Source organism: Cervus canadensis, chromosome 33 (genome assembly GCF_019320065.1).
Source record: "Cervus canadensis isolate Bull #8, Minnesota chromosome 33, ASM1932006v1, whole genome shotgun sequence".
NCBI classification, from domain to species: Eukaryota; Metazoa; Chordata; class Mammalia; order Artiodactyla; family Cervidae; genus Cervus; species Cervus canadensis.
This window is the reverse complement of record NC_057418.1, coordinates 33,498,633-33,513,614: the sequence shown is the minus strand read 5'-3', so window position 1 is coordinate 33,513,614 and position 14,982 is coordinate 33,498,633. Positions and strand designations below refer to the sequence as shown.

Below are 14,982 nucleotides of genomic sequence, written 5' to 3'. Positions count from 1 at the left end.
ATGTGTTAAGAGTATCTGTTCTCCAATCAATCTATGCACAATGGCCAGTTAACCGCCCAAATCACAACTTCCATTCTAATGTTTCTTGACAGGCTCATGTCTTAAGAACCTTGTAGTCTCTTACTAGCTAAAAAAAAAAAAAAAATAATACATTTAAGCTATTTATGGTCTGATCCCAAAAATCTTCTCAAGTTAAATCAATGAATCTCCTACTATTTGTTACCTTATGGCATAAACCAAACCACATCACTTCCTGTTATTCATCTCTGTGCCTCCTCCTGTTGCCTCCATCTTGAATGCTTCTCTGCACTCCACGTTACCACCCATCCCTCTTCCCAAATCCTACTTTATCCTTGCAGACTTCAACCTAAATGCTACCTTCTCAGAGGGTCATCCCTAGAGCATATGTTTCTGCTTTGTGTTAAAGTTTGTTGTATACCACAACTACCAAGAAACAAGCAAGTTCCCTGAGTACAAAATAGTTCTCATTTATCACTGCCTATCTTCCTTATCCACCTCATCTCCCCAAGTCATTTGCTAGGAGTTATTTTTAAATGATCACTATGAGATATCTTTATTTAGAAATCTCAAATGTTTAAATCCTACAGAATAAACTTAAGCCACAGAAAAATGAGGTTCACCCATGAAGAAGTGGTAGAAATGGAACTATGTGCTGCTCACATATTTTACACATTATACTGCCAGGACTTAACATTTTAAAAGGAAAGAAACCCAATGATACGTTTTTCTGATGTAACGTTGGTCCTTCTTGATTCAAGAAAGGAGCAGTTAACAAACTTCTCAGCCCTTTCCTGTTATACAAAACTCTGTCCCTGGCACTATGACAGCAAATAGGGTACCATAATTTGTAATAAAAAGAACTGCTAAGTGGGCTTTTAACAAACTACAAAAAAAGTTTCTTAAGACAAGTGAAAACGTCATGAAGACCACACTTAGCGTGCCACTGCTGACTTTTCAGAAACCTACTTGCAGTCACAGAAAGTGAAGAAGATACTTGCACTCTGTGGAACTACTATTCCTGATTCCTATGAATGTGCACAGATGAAAAAAAAAAAAGTAATAATATGATTCACTTGAAAGATACAACAATTACTTGCAAAGAAAAATAAGTAAGCATTATCACTGGAAGAGAAGAATTAGAAATATACTATGATAAAACTCCTTTAACTTGTCCACTGAAAGCTAATAATACTGAAAATTAAAACTTGTTTCCAATTTAAACCTAATTAAAAGACACATGCTCCTTAGAAGAAAAGCTATGACAAATCTAGACAGTGTATTCAAAAGCAGAGACCACTTTGCTGACAAAGGTCTATACAGCCAAAGCTATGATTTTTCCAGTAGGCATGTACAGATATGAGAGCTGGACCATAAAGAAGGGTGAGTGTCAAAGAACTGATGCTTTCAAACTGTGGTGCTGGAGGAGACTGCTGAGAGTCCCCTGGACATCAAGGAGACCAAACCAGTCTATCCTAAACGGAATAAACCCTGAATATTCAATGGAAGGAGTGATGCTGAAGCTGAAGTTCCAATACTTTAGAACCTGATGCGAACAGCCAACTCATTGGAAAAGACCCTGATGCTGGGAAAGATTGAGGGCAGGAGGAGAAGGGGGTGACACAGGACGAGATGGTTGGAGGGACATGACTCAATGGACATGAGTATGAGCAAGCTCCAGGAGTTGGTGATGGACAGGGAGGCCTGGTGTGCTGCAGTCCATGGGGTCGCACAGAGTGGGACATGACTGAGTGACTGAACAACAGGAAAAGAATACTAAAAGAAGTATATAAACTATACCTTATTTAAATAGAAAGAAAGATAGTAAGTATACCTTCAGTCATCTTCCATAGTGAAAAAGTGGTATGTATTTGAAAATGTCCAAAAATTAAGCAGAAACAAAGATGAAAGAAATGAAAGAAATGATGAATCACAATGCCTCATACACAGCACTGTACAAAGAAGAGGTGCTTGAACACATGTTTTCACTGAACAGTTTCTTTTGGGTAACAATATAACCATACTCATTAGCTGGTGATGCAATGTCAAACTTGGGAGAAAGACAAAGGAAAAGATGATGGAAGATGCACACATGTGTGCATGTGGAGGGCATGCACATACAGGTGTGTGCATGCACGTCTGCAGGGTGTAGGAAACAAAACAATCAGCAGAGAATGAAAACCAGTGCAGTGCCGCCTTCACCAGGTGGTGTCGGCCACGTGGACCACGGTGACACAGCCGCTGGAGGCCGCTGACACAAGTGACAAATTACGGTACACACTGCATCGCCTCAGGTGGGGCAGGCTCCCCCCACGTCTCCTGGCAGAACAGTCCAGAAAGCAGCCTCTCCTGCATCCTCAGCACTCCCATACACTCTGCACTCACAGAACATGATGCTCTGGGTCTCAAGACATGACTGGATACTTGGGTGCTCTAGTTTTGGGGTACTGTGAATAAAGCTGCAATGAAAATTCTTGTACAAGGCCTTTTTTGGGTAAACCAAAGTTTTCAATTCTCTTGGATAATTACCTAGAAGTGGAATTGCTGGGTCATGGGATAAATGTATTTTGCATGGAAAACATTATATAAAGATTACTTGAACTCAGTAGGATAAAAACAGACTATAAACACGCTCTCTGAACTTTGTGGGTTCTGCAATTAAGGATGACAAATTATGGGTCTATACAAATTTATATAACTTACGTATATATTACTTAACATACAGCTATGTTATCAGCTATATATAACAGCTATGTTAAAGTGCTAGAAATAGTTCATGGTTAATATTAGATCAGAGTAACATTTTAAAGTAGAACAATTTATACACTGTTCTTATTAGAATTAGATATTAAATTCTCATCATCTAAGCATTTATGTTTCATAACAGATCTATGGCACTGGTGTTTCATTATCCCCAAAGCTCAGAAAAGTTAGGTAGCTTACCAAATGTCACAATGCAAAACCGGCTTTCAACCGAAGTACCTGATCCAAAGTCCTCATTATACCTTCTGCAATGTAATTTATGGTGACTTCAAGTGGACGTATCTTTTGAATTCATCAAAGAATTCACATAGAAAAATGAATGTAATGTAATTAATTATAACAGAGAGCTAAAACAAATATGTGAATATTTCCAACTAATTAAAATGTCAACTAGCACAATAATTTGAACTACTGCCTGTAATAGAAGCCCAAACTTTCTAGCTTAGCACTCAAGGCGCTGAGTCACTTCTAAAAGCAGCCCTATGTGCAAATGTTTCGCACTGGTCGAAATCATCTGCCCACTCTCTACGAGAGTATACTCCGTGCATTTCTGCCTCTAAGTGAGGTGAGACCTGGTCTAGAAGCATGCTGCGTATGCCTCTTCTTACAGCCCAGGCAGATCACTGGCCTCTCTAGAGTTTAGCCTTTTCCAAACACTTCTAAATTCATGCTACTCCTTTTGGGGTGATCAATCACATACAGCCACAAGGAAGAAGGTATCTCTTGTATTTTTTCTTTTTTTTTTTTTTAGGAAATTTCATGACTTGTAGCTATGAATCAACGAACAGCCAATAAGCCAGTCTTCTTTTAGCCTGCAATGCCTCACAAAAATGAATCTTCTCAATACATTTTAGAAAATTGATTCTTACTTTTCTATAAACTTGAAATAATGAGTAGGTTTTCCAAGCATTAAATAAAAAGTACATAACTTAATTCACTTGTAGAATAAGACTGAACAAGTAATAAAGAGAACGAGTGACAAAGTTATGAAGAATTAATACCAATCATTACCTGCATCTGCTCCTGTCAGCTAAAAAGTCTGACAAAGAACCTGACCAACTTAAATTTAAATAGAGGGCTTTACTCAGGGCTGTGACATAACAGTGCCTGTCTTGAAAGGCTTGCTTTGGTATTTTGTGAATGGACTGTTTGGGGCTCAAGTATGATTAGAGAGACCCAGCCATCAGCTTTAACCCAGCCCAGGTGACAGAGGAACTGGGTGGGTGGGGGTGGGGGGAGGTAACAACACTGACAGAAAAGTAAGTTAGATCGACAGGGCTTGATGACTGACTGGAGAGAGTGGGTGAGGGAAAAGGAGACATTAAAGAATGACACTTAGGTTTAAAAGCGAAGGGATATGGAATCAAAAGTTCTGTTTGGAGATAGGAAGCTTGAAACGCTTAAACACCCCAGGGGAGATATCAAGAAGACGGCGAATACAAATCTGAGATCTACTTTTTAACTTAGCATATAAAGAGCTAGTAGAAAAATTACCTCTCACTCCATCTTCAGAGTATTTTTCTCCAAGATGATACAGAACTATTAAATTTCAAGCTGAGCTGCTATATGCTTCCAAAGGCTGGGTCTAGGACTCTACACAGTCCTGTGTCTCCCAGGCCAGCTGGTAAGTTAGATGCTCACAACTGAGACACCCCGAGGGGCGTCACAGGGAGACTGAAGTGCTGGCTGCGGGCAGAAGGGGCGCCCCTCCCGTGCCAGCTGTTCTCAGCCCGCACCTCGCTGGGGGCAGCTCCACCCAGGCTCCAGGGCCCCTCCCCTGCACTTCTAGAACAGCCCCACTGAGCAGCCCCAGCCCGCAGCCACAACCAGGGCAGGCACTCTTGTGAGCTACTGAGCTCCTGCACCAGCCAAGGGGCACCGCTCTGTCAGAGATTCTGCCTCTGCACAGAACTTTCTCCAGTTCTGTGATGGTAGTATGGTAATAACAGTACCATTCTCTCTTATCTCCCAGTCCTGGGATAATAGTCAATTCCTAGAGCTTCTAAAACTGTATTACACTCTATCTCCTTTCTCCTTTTTTAGTTTTCAACACCCATTTAACAAATTACTTTATTCTCTCAGTTGAAAAAGCTAGTGTGGTTTGTTTTCCAGATGAAGAGGAGGCTCCCCAGCACTACTTCACAGAATCTGAATTACCCTGTCTGACACTTATGGTCACATCAGCGTCCTTTCCTTTTTTATGTCACCAACTTTATTTTGTATCAAAAATTTAAGCAGATGATCTGCTAACTATTTCTTAAAGATTATTTTAAGGCTCCCTAATTCCATGTCCTTCCTTTTCCCAGTGTTCAGTTAACAGAGGCAACTGAGCACCTGCTAGGATGCAGACACTCTGCTAGCCAGTCCAACACAGCAAAAGAATGACGTTCACAAACAGAAGCACATTAGAGAAATTTCTAAAATCATAACAGAAACTCAATATCAAAGAGAGTTCACCTGGGTACAGCCTGATTGTCTTTTACAAAGCAAGCCCTTAGTCCAAGTAAGGGCAAAAAAGACTGTTCCTGTGAAAAATTTGTGGGTCAAAATGTTAAGACACAGTAAGGGAGGAAAAATCCTAGCATATATTTTTCTATTTCCCCTTTATTACATTCTCTCATTTAAGCACAATCCCTGGTTTAGCAGCAACCACTTGGGAACACTGATAAAGCAAAGTAAGACACTGAGAGAGCATGAGGCGTATTTTATTTCATCAGAAAAGCTTAAAGCACTCAAACACTCACTGACAAAGACATATACACAAAGCTCCGTAAACTATTACATAAGACTAACAAATACTTTTGTCTTGGGATAATACGTTGTTTTTTTTTGACAAGCTATAGATTCATCTAAAAGTCCTGACAACTTCAGAAAAGCCATGTCTCATTAGAAAGCATTTATTCCTTTCTATATGAAATACTGTATAATTTGAAATATTACTTTTTATAGTAAGCTTAACATAAATGACAACCTTTTGAAAGATTTCTGTGATCCACAACTCAGGCAACATACTAGTATCAGTAGAGCCACACCTTACAGGAAGAAAAAAAACAAACCCAAAACCCGAAGGTTAACTGTATGTTAGGTGGACTTTATCAAACTATATGTTTGGTGCTGTAGAAGAAAAGATGGCTACAAACTGTGAACTTAAAGAGAGCCTTATTCTATAGCAGAAGGCAAAGAGCGGGAACCTGAAAACGGTGGTCTGAAAATCTGCTTGCTGTGAGAAGAAGTAGGAAGCGCTACTTGCAGAAGAAGTAGGAAGCGCTACAGTGTGACAGAGGCTGACACGAGCGTGTAATGGAGACCAGGTGAACAAGTGTGGGCAAGGATCACAACTCACCGTAACGATCCGATGGTGGCTACAGGCTGCCCAGAATACACACAACGGTACAGTGACAAAATCTGCCACTCAGTTTTAATCATCTACAGGAATTCTTTCAAGTAACCCATTTTTTACTAGGAGATATTCATCCTATTTCTGAGTCATCAACCACAGTCTAATGACCTCAATGAGAGCAGATGCAGAAAGCCACATGGTCCTTCAGCAACCTGAAGTCACCACTACCAGTTTTCCTTATATTCAAAATACTAAATATTTTTGGATATAGTCATTATGGTGAGGTCCTTAATTCTGGTTGATTCCCACCTTAACGTTTCTCCTTTGCTGCTTCATAAGGTATACCTTCATCATACACAGTTGACTAGAACTCTGAACCTAATTAAGGCCAGAGGAAAACAGAGCAAGGACAGGAGAGACAGGTGAGCTTCCGCAAATGCCATGCAGCAGCACCTGACCTCTCGGAGGCACGGCAGCCGCAAAGGCAGCGAAGGCGGTCAGGTCGCCTTTTGCACTATGATTGTGTTTCAGCTTATGGAGACACTGAACAGTTTTCCTTGGTCAGAAAAAATAATTAAGTTAACTGGTTCATTTTTTGAAGATTTATTTCCCCTGAAATTTGAGTAACCTTTTCTATTTTAAGTGTTTATAGAGAATTTAACCTTTGTTATCTTGCTTAAGCCTCTTAATTACTCCATAAGGTATATAAGACAGCTGTTATCTCTTTCACTGGCTGCACTTTAGGGCAAAATTAAACAAAAGATAGGAACTATGTAAATAAAGCACTGGAATACTTCTTACACTCAGCCATCCAAAGAAAGTGAGGAAACAGGGTTGGCTGTAGTCACACCTGAAGATTCAAATAATAATAAATAAAAACTTGGAAACAACACATTCCTCTTAGAATGAAAAATATTTCACTTCTGAAGTAATTTGCAAATACTCTACTTCCTAAGTGGAAACTTATAAAGCAATTTAAAAACCTCATTTTAAAGTAGGCATGAGACAAATCGGGGAAAAGCAAGGGGATTCTCGAAAAACATCTACTTCAGCTTCACTGATTACGTGAAAGCCTTTGTGTGGATCACAACAAACTGTGGAAAATTCTTAAAGAGATGGTAATACTAGACCACCTTACCTGTCTCCTGAGAAACCTGTATGCAGGTCAAAAAAGTAACAGTAGGATGGGACATGGAACAACAAATTGGTTCAAAACTGAGAAAGGAGTTTATCAAGGCTGTATACTGTCACCCTGCTTATTCAACTTATATGCAGACTGCATCATGTGAAATGCCGGGCTGGATGAAGCAAAAGCTAGAATAAAGATTGCCAGGAGATATCAACCACACTTCAGATATGCAACTGATACCATTCTAGTGGTAGAAAGCGAAGAGGAACTAAATAGCCTCCTAATGAAGGTGAAACAGGAGAGTGAAAAAGCTGGCTTAAAACTTAACACTCATAAAATTAAGATCATGGCATCTGGTCCCATCGTTTAAGGGCAAAGAGATGGGGAAAAAGTGGAAGCTGTGACAGATTTTATTTACTTGGGCTCCAAAATCACTGGGAACAGTGACTGAAGCCATGAAATTAAAAGGTCCTTCCTTGTTCCTTGGAAGAAAAGCGATGACAAACCTAGATTGCATATTAAAAAGCAGAGACATCACTTTGACGACAAAGTTCCATATAATCAAGGCTATGGTTTTTCCAGTAGTCATGTATGGTTCAGTTTAGTTGTGTCCAACTCTCTGCGACCCCATGGACTGCAGCACATGAGGCTTCCCTGTCCATCACCAACTCCTGGAGCTTCCTCAAACTCATGTCCATTGAGTCAATGATGCCATCCAACCATCTCATCCTCTGTCATCCCCTTCTCCTCCTGCCCTCAATCTTTACTAGCATCAGGGTCTTTTCCAATGAGTCGGTTCTTCGCATCAGTGGAGGTTCAGCTTCAGCATCTGTCCTTCCAACAAATATTCAGGAGTGATTTCCTTTAGGGTGGACTGGTTTGATCACCTTGCAGTCCAAGGAACTCTCAAGAGTCTTCTCCAACACCACAGTTCAAAAGCATCAATGTTTCCATGCTCAGCTTTCTTAAGGGTTCAACTCTCACATCCGTACATACTGGAAAAACCATAGCTTTGACTAGATGGACCTTTGTTGGCAAAGTAATGTCTCTGCTTTTTAATATGCTGTCTAGGTTTGTCATAGCTTTTCTTCGAAGGAGCAAATGTCTTTTGATTTCATGGCTATAGTCACTGTCATGTACAGAGCTGGACCATAAATAAGGGCTACTGCTGAAGAACTGCAGTGTTGGAGAAGACTCTTGAGAGTCCCTTGGACAGCGAGGTCAAATCGGTCAACCCTAAAGGAAATGAACCCTGAATATTCATTGGAAAGACTGATGCTGAAGCTGAAGCTCCAACAGTGTGGCCACCTGATGCAAGAGCTGACTCACTGGAAAAGACTCTGATGCTGCAAAAGATTGAAGGTAAAGAAGAGGGCGACAGGATGAAATGGTTGGATGGCATCACTGACACAATGGACACTAGTTGAGCAAACTCTAGGAGATGGTGAAGGACAGGGAAGTCTAGCATGCTGTGGTCCACGGGGTCACAAAGAGTTGGACACGACTTAGTGACTGAACAACAATAAATTCACTCTGCTTAAGCAAGCTGATTATGCACAGTCATTTTGGGTTTGGGCTCTTCCATTTTGGATTTGGCTGCTATTCTGAGGTGTTTTATGGATAGTAAGAATCACACCGTATCCAATAATGAACCCATAAATTAGTAACATAAAATTACTAATAGAAACAAAACTGAAAAGTAGTGGAAAAAAATGATAAATGCTGGAAAGCATTATAAGAACCCAGGAGTTATTTTCTTCAAAGAGCAGACAGATCTTACTATAAGTCACAGATGACAGCTGTGTGCTGTGACCTAATGCTGTCAGTTGCTCAGTTGTGTCCGACTCTTTGTGACCCCAGGAACTGGAGCCTGCCAGGCTCCTCTGTCCCTGGAATTTTCCCGACAAGAATACGGAGTGGGCTAACATTTCCTACTCCAGGGAATCTTCCCACCGCAGTGATCGAACCTGCACCTCTTGTATCTGCTGCACGGGCAGGTAGATTCTCTACCACTAGCAGCACCTGGGAACCCCAAGGGCCTGGATGAATGTTTAAACTGTACATATGGAGAAGACTCTTGAGAGTCCCTTTGACTTCAAGGAGATCAAACCAGTCAATCCTAAAGGAAATGAGTCTTGAATATTCACTGGAAGGACAGATGCTGAAGCTGAAACTCTGATACTCTGGCCACCTGACGCAAATAACTGACTCACTGGAAAAGACCCTGATGCTGGGAAAGACTGAAGGCAGGAGATGAAGGGGAAGACAGAAGATGAGATGATTGGATGGCATCACGGACTCAATGGACATGAGTTTAAGCAAGCTTGGGGAATTAGTGATGGACAGGGAAACCTGGTGTGATGCAGCCCATGGGTTTGCAAAGAGTCAGACACAACTGAGTGACTGAATGAACTGTAGTATCAACAGGAGCACCTGGAAGGGAACAGATCTGCTCAGGTTGCCAAGGAATTCCCTATGACACCTGATGAGTTTGTCAAGGAAGGGAGGCACCAACTTCCCTCCCAGTCCAGTGGTTAGGACTCTATGCTTCCACTGCAGAGGGAACAGGTTCCATTCCTGGTGTGGGAACTAAGATCCTGCATGCCACATGGAGCACACAAAAACAAAACAAACAAACAAACAAAAAACAAAAAGGGAAGAAAGGCATCTGCTTCATAGATTGCTTTCCATACACATTGAACTGATGTATTTTGAAGAAAGTACCAATGATATTCCACCAAGGAAGGCAAAAACAGTAATATCTGAAGCAAGATCATGACTCTATTTAGTAGGATATACCCAAGAACTGCACACAGAAAACACTGAAATGATTGAGACTTAGGAACAAGTTGACTCAGGCATTGTCTTTTCAAATTTGGGTTTCCCTGGTGGCTCAGCAGTAAAGAATCTGCCAGCAATGCAGCAGACCTGGGTTAGATCCCTGGGTCAGGAAGATCCCCTGGAGAAGGGAACAAGAATCCACTCCAGTATTCCTGACTGGAGAATTCCATGGACAGAGGAGCCTAGTGGGCTACAGTCCATGGGGTCACAAAGAGTCAGACAAAATCTAGGTGCTTCTATATCGCTTTAAAATTACCCATAATCTACTACTACAGGACACCACCATTATTATCCCTATGTAGGTTTCACTATGAATGGAATTTTTCCTTTTATATTTGCTATTCAATTTTATATCCTACTATTTTTATGAAATATCCCACCAAAATTTTTTATAGTTCTTGAAATTCTAAAATAAAATTTTATTCATTACATAAATGTTTACTGAAACACTATCTCCTGGATAGTTTTTACCTAACAAATAGTTTGCCCTCGAGAAAACTGGTGGTGGGGGTGGGGTTGGAGGAGCCGGGAAAGGAGCCGGAAACATAAAATTAAGCAATTAAAACAAACTGACACTAAGGACTTTCCAGAAACACAGTGCAAGAGTGCTGAACTAAGTCTGGGTTGGTGATGAACAGGGGAGGGAAGGCTGTGGGGTATTAATACACAATTTGAGACTCAAAGGATGAGTAAGAGTTAAAGAGAAAGAATGAAGTTGGTTCTGAAAAAAAGAACATGTTCAAAAATTTAGAATCAAGAGTATGAAATAAATAATGAAGCTGGTAAGGTAATAACAGTTTGCAAGTCATGCTCAAGCAATTGGACGTACTCGTTGGAATAATTAGAAGTCATTCAAGTGTTTTAACCTAAGGATAGTCATGATTAGGTTTCTATTTTAGAAGCATCACTTTAGCTTCAGTAAGGAGAATATTTGGAAAAATACAGCATAAAGATTAAGAGGCAATTACAGGTTCCTAACCCAGGCAACACATAATGATGTCTGAATTGAGAGAACTCCAGTGGGGATGCAGAGCTAAGAATAGAGGTGAGAGATGGTGAGAGGATAAACCAGCCATGTGTGTGTCAGGCGGCACTGAACGGTTCCCCGCGGCTCAGCATGAGCCTTCTGTTTCATGAGGAACACTGTTATAAACTGCTCTCCTGATTGCGGATTATTTCTTTTGGATAAATACTATGAAGATGAATTGCATTTATTTACTCCCCACTTCATCCCAGAAGATGCACACATCTTCCTAAACAGTGTCCTAAACAGGCTTTTCCAGTGTACATGGTCACACAAAAGTATGGGAGAGGGAACTCTGCTGCAACTTGAGGGAGTACCAGAGATCTAGCCCAGGAGAGAAAGCAGGAAAGATAAGAGTCATGTGCTACTAAGAGGCAGAAAACAGAAGCTGGTGATAAAGTAGATGGGAAGGAGGCGGTCTGGAGGTAAACAGAGGTGAAGCTGAAAGACATCTGACTTCCAGGCAACTAATGCCATCCACACAGAGAACACAATGGAGCAATCACTGTGTGAGGAGGACAGGGAATGATGTGATTTTAGGTTTGGACATGTTATGTTTGAGATGCTTATATGTCATCCACAGGGAGGTGCTGAAAACACTGGTGATCCGGAGTTGAAGATCAAAAGCATAATAAAAAATGATCACCATGACAGTGGTCCTCGGAGACACGGTTGCTGATGAGACTGCCCAAGAAGAACACATTGGAGAGATCACTCTAGAAAGTATTCACTTTTAGTGAGAGCATGACATTTCTAAAAACAACTATATCGAGTGATCAAAAAGATAACCAGGAAACTAATTAGTTCTGTCCTATTCTCATGTACATTACTAAATCTAGACCTTTCTGGTTTTGAGCCTGGTAAATAGCAGTTTCTCAACATAAGTTTGTGAAATGAATTGCTTTTGACAGCCATTGAGTTTTTAATATAAAAAAATTATAACAAGTATGTTGTAATCCCACGGATGCTAAATTCAATAATCAAGGAATTTTATTTAAACAGAGCATACTGTCATCCTTACAGAATTTATAAAACAGTATCACAAAGTAAGTGAATTCACGAATCTGCTAACTTACTTGGAGATACTATATTAGATAAAGATGTTTAATAAAAAAACTGATGCCATGTCAGTTTAATGGTGTAACTTATAGAAAACAATTCAATTTATATTTGATTTTAATATACTTAAATGATTTTAATGCATATTAAAGATTTTTTCTACAAAGGCATTAAAAATTAAGAGAATAAGAAACAAAACACACCCACTTAAATAATCCTGCAATATAAATATAGGCTTCAGAGAAATTCCCATAAAGGAGAAATCTTGTTAAAAAGTATCACTTTTGAAATTAAATTTTCAAAATTCAGTTACCAAAAATACAGCAGGCAATTCAAGCCATAAAATGAGCTACGAAGTAAATTTATCTGAAACAATCTTAATACTAAAATGCTCATCTGCATCACCAATATACTTCTTAAATCTCACAATGGTAGCTACCTCAATTTTACTTACAAATATTGTAACACTAAAACATTTGAAATGTTGTCAAGAAAAATTGAGTATAAGGATCAAAAAAATAAGAGCAAGTAAATAAAATACAGGGTGCTTGGCTTTCTTAACATTTTTGCCAATTCAATTTCAGTGTACATTAGTACAGAGTGAATGGATTATAAATGCTTCACCTATATAAAAGGAACATGATGCTACTTACCAACCATCAGAAGGGCATGCAAACAAATTAAAGGGATGTATGAAAATAATTGAACTAAAGAAGACACACTGAGACATTACTCACCTATTTTTCTATTAAATAATTTAAATTCTTTAATAAAATATACTTTATATTAGTTTTAGAGATCTGTGTAGAATATCATACATTTAATAGGGATATTTAACAGATAAAAAACTAAAGTGCATTATCCCAGTCAGTGAGTGGCATATTTAATTGTGGAATAAAAACATTAATATTTAAAAATAAATGGGTTCAAACAAGTGTAAAATGTTACATAGGAGATTCAACAGGCAAATTCTGAGGGATGCATGGAATAAGAGATTAAAATGGAAGGACTTTCTATATAAACTGCAAAAATATTTCTTAGACAGTAAACATACATTGCCCTATTACTTTAAGCCTAGAATCCCTTGTTTTAAAAGTTACAAGCTATCTAAACAGTCAACTCCCACAGAATCTGTACTTAGAAAAGCTATCCCTCAACAAATCCTTCTAAGAACAAAAAGGAGGCTGGTTCTTCAGTGTTTATTTATGAGACCTTGTACATAAGACACATTTTATTATCATCACCTAGAAGCTTCATTAAAAGTAAAGCTTCAAGTCTGAGGAAAAGTCCCTCTGTTTAAAGAGCCTGACCCCACTGCCAGACAACATTAAGGCTGGATGGGGAGTAGAGAGAGCTCAATGATAGTGACTGAAGTCTTAAAATCTACACTTTGTCATACTTTCTTAATTTAATCTGTTTGTATGGACTGTATGACCTGCCTCCTGAGAAATCTGTATGCATGTCAAGAAGCAACAGTTAGAACTGGATATGGAACAACAGATTGGTTCCAAATTGGGAAAGGAGTACGTCAAGGCTGTATATTGTCACCTTGCTTATTTAACTTATATGCAGAGTACATCATGAGACACGCTGGAGAGCTGGATAAAGCACAAGCTGGAATCAAGATTGCCAGGAGAAATATCAATAACTTCAGATATGCAGATCAACACCACACTTAGAGCAGAAAGCAAAGAACTATTAAAGAGCCTCTTGATGAAAGTGAAAGAGGAAAGTAAAAAGTTGGTTTAAAACCCAACATGCAGAAAACTAAGATCATGGCATCTGGTCCCATCACTTCATTCATGGCAAATAGATGGGGGAAACAGTGGAAAACAATGACAGACTTCATTTTTTTGGGCTCCAAAATCACTGCAGATGGTTACTGCAGCCATGAGATTAAAAGAGGCTTACTCCTTGGAAGAAAAGTTATGACCAACCTAGACAGCATATTAAATAGCAGAGACATTACTTTGTCAACAAAGGTCTGTCTAGTCAAAGCTATGGTTTCTCCAGTAGTCAGGTATGGATGTGACAGTTGGACTATAAAGAAAGCTGAGTGCTGAAGAACTGATGCTTTTAAAACTGTGGTGTTGGAAAGGACTCTTCAGAGTCCCTTGGACTGCAAGGAGATACAACCAGTCAGTCCTAAAGGAAATCAGCCATGAATATTCATTGGAAGGACTGATGCTAAAGCTCAAACTCCAATACTTTGGCCACCTGATGAGAAGAACTGACTCACTGGAAAATATCCTGAAGCTGGGAAAGACTGAGGGCAGGAGGAGAAGGGGACAACAGAGGATGAGATGGTTGGATGGCATCACGGACTCAATGGACATGAGTTTGAGCAAGCTCCGCGAGCTGGTGATGGACAGGGAGGCCTGGCATGTTGCAGTTCATGGGGTCGTAAAGAGCTGGACACAACTGAGCAACTGAACTGATAGACTGCTATCTATCCAAAGATACAGTGCTTTAATTATTTGTGAAGACTAGCTGGAACAATGTTCCTGTAGCTGGTCTAATGCAGAATAAACAAACAGCACAGCTAACATTGTGGGTGGGGCATACAGGGAAACTGATGTAAAATTCTATTAAAATGTACTCAGTAGTTCCACTCTGCAAAAAAAAAAAAAAAAAAATCAGCACATTTCAATTCCTGAAAGAACTTTTCTCTCACCATGTTTATCAAGAAGTATACACCAACTCCCATCAGAGAACCTTACACTTAGCCTGTATCATGTCATGGCACTCTGATTCCAGGATTTCTAGGACTTCTATGATGGTCTTTGTATTCGAACTTTAAATGAGATT

The 14,982-nt window shown here is 39.6% G+C and overlaps 1 protein-coding gene across 8 annotated transcripts in view; it reads right to left on the bottom strand.

Moving 5' to 3' along the window:
* QKI (QKI, KH domain containing RNA binding) overlaps window positions 1–14,982 on the bottom strand; it is a 142,175-nt gene that overhangs the window by 15,426 nt on the left and 111,767 nt on the right. The gene's annotated exons all lie outside the window — the stretch shown is intronic.